The sequence below is a fragment of the Schistocerca cancellata genome, unplaced genomic scaffold, assembly GCF_023864275.1.
Source record: "Schistocerca cancellata isolate TAMUIC-IGC-003103 unplaced genomic scaffold, iqSchCanc2.1 HiC_scaffold_450, whole genome shotgun sequence".
NCBI lineage: Eukaryota > Metazoa > Arthropoda > Insecta > Orthoptera > Acrididae > Schistocerca > Schistocerca cancellata.
In genome coordinates, this window is record NW_026046467.1 from 5,001 (window position 1) to 7,500 (window position 2,500).

Consider the following 2,500-nt stretch of genomic DNA (forward strand, 5'->3'; position numbering starts at 1 on the left):
GGTCGGGACTCTGTTTGCATGTATTAGCTCTAGAATTACCACAGTTATCCAAGTAACGTGGGTACGATCTAAGGAACCATAACTGATTTAATGAGCCATTCGCGGTTTCACCTTAATGCGGCTTGTACTGAGACATGCATGGCTTAATCTTTGAGACAAGCATATGACTACTGGCAGGATCAACCAGGGAGCTGCGTCAACTAGAGCTGAGCAGCCGGCCGCCCGGGAGTGTGTCCCAGGGGCCCGCGCGAACACGCAAGCGTCCGCTCAATTATTCTGCAAACAGGAGGAGGCTGAGCTCCCCTGCACAATACACCTCGAAACCCTCTCAGGTCCCGGCGGCGCGCAGCGCCGTCCTAAGTACTTGGTCGGGTTCGAGAGAGGCGCAATCGCCCGGAGTTAGGCGAGTAGACGCTTTAGGTGCGACCACCCGTGCTCCCAACTGAGCTTGCCGCTGCCGACAGAGGCCCCGGGAGCGTGCTGTCGTGGCATTGCCGGCGGGAGACAACACGCGCCACCTACGGTGACCGGCAGCTCCAACGCCAGCGCCACAGAAGGGCAAAGGCCCCACGTGGGTGCCGAAGCGAACTCTCCCAGCACAGCGCACGTGCCAACACGTCTGCACAACTGCGATACAAACCACCAGCGAGAACCGCTGGGGCGACCGAGCAGCAGACGGCGTCGCGGCGCCGAGTGCCGGGCGGCGGCGCATCCTCAACGCACACAGTCCTCAGTCGGACCAGCACACTGCAGATGTCCACCGCGCTTCGCACCGGGCCCGCGAGGACCCACTTTGGCCGCCCGGCGCCGCGCGCAGGGTGCCCCGGCGCGCAGCTGCGCCGCCTGCCGCGTCCGTCGGCCGGCGCGCCTGCCACTGGGCGCCCCCACCAGCCGGCTGTAGCGCGTGCGCCCACGCACCGCGCGGCCAGCACGCCGGGCGGCCCCCCCTCACCGGCCGGGGACGGTCCCACCCAGCCACCGCCGCGTATCGCTTCACACACAGATTTGCCCTTACTGATTTACCTCCAGCAACAACAACCGCACCACAATGGGTTTACCAGTTGTTCATTTGCGTTGCGTCACGTCACCAGCAAACGTAGACGTCCATCCCAGTTTGCAAATGCAACGATTATTGCATACCTGTCTGTTAGGTGTCACGACACACTACGTCTGCCCACATACACGCAACAAAATGTGCACGACTAGAGAACACGTGGGAGGTGGCCCCCTACGTATGCGATGTCCATTACGAGACCGACTGTCAACCAGCATCTGTACCATGTCGCAGATGTGGAACGCGGTGCACCATGCTATCACACTGTGTGAGAAGAGACGACTACGTTTGAATACACGCGCCACTACATCAACAGACGGCTCATGCTGATCGCCATCCAGGGCGTCCGTTACTCCCACACGTCTCTATGGCGTACCACACTGCAATGTAGCTGTTATGGGGAGACGGCACGTGGCTGAGTGCACAACATTTGGACCGTATGGTTCGCTGTTGTTGGGCGCAGTCGTACGGTCACACATGTGCCACAGCGTATCATTCAGTACATACGGACCTATGTGCAGTACAATGTGAGGATTAAGCTTACGATATCAGCGGACAGTGGACACAGGCCGTACCACGACGTAGACTGAGCGCTTCGACATGCGAATGCCAGTGAACAGCTGCGAAGGGCATTGAACACGCAAGCACCTGAACGACCAGCGTGCGAAGGCAGGGTGGAGGGGGGGGGGCGATGTACATCCTGCAGTTGTCCACATTACAGTGTACAGCGGGAGCATGTAAAAAGTAAGCAACACTTGCGAAGTGTTCAACATGAAACGACACACAAGAGGGTGGGCGGTGCGAGTAGCGAACTATATTCAGAGGGTTGTGGTTAGACAACACTAGATTAATGTAACGTGTCATATGCCAATTACAGAGCAGGTTAAGGCACAACGTGGGTTAGGTTAAGGCACAACGTGGGTTAGGTTAAGGCACAACGTGGGTTAGGTTAAGGCACAACGTGGGTTAGGTTAAGGCACAACGTGGGTTAGGTTAAGGCACAACGTGGGTTAGGTTAAGGCACAACGTGGGTTAGGTTAAGGCACAACGTGGGTTAGGTTAAGGCACAACGTGGGTTAGGTTAAGGCACAACGTGGGTTAGGTTAAGGCACAACGTGGGTTAGGTTAAGGCACAACGTGGGTTAGGTTAAGGCACAACGTGGGTTAGGTTAAGGCACAACGTGGGTTAGGTTAAGGCACAACGTGGGTTACGTTAAGGCACAACGTGGGTTAGGTTAAGGCACAACGTGGGTTACGTTAAGGCACAACGTGGGTTACGTTAAGGCACAACGTGGGTTACGTTAAGGCACAACGTGGGTTACGTTAAGGCACAACGTGGGTTACGTTAAGGCACAACGTGGGTTACGTTAAGGCACAACGTGGGTTACGTTAAGGCACAACGTGTGTTAGGTTAAGGCACAACGTGGGTTAGGTTAAGGCACAACG

General features: G+C 56.8%; 1 non-coding gene across 1 annotated transcript in view; it reads right to left on the reverse strand.

The window, feature by feature from the left end:
- LOC126126038 (small subunit ribosomal RNA) overlaps nt 1-190 on the reverse strand; it is a 1,907-nt gene extending 1,717 nt beyond the window's left edge. The window contains exon 1 of the ribosomal RNA XR_007526742.1: nt 1-190. This exon is cut by the window's left edge and continues 1,717 nt beyond it. This is a non-coding gene — a ribosomal RNA (small subunit ribosomal RNA).
- Between the last annotated feature and the right edge of the window lie 2,310 nt (nt 191-2,500).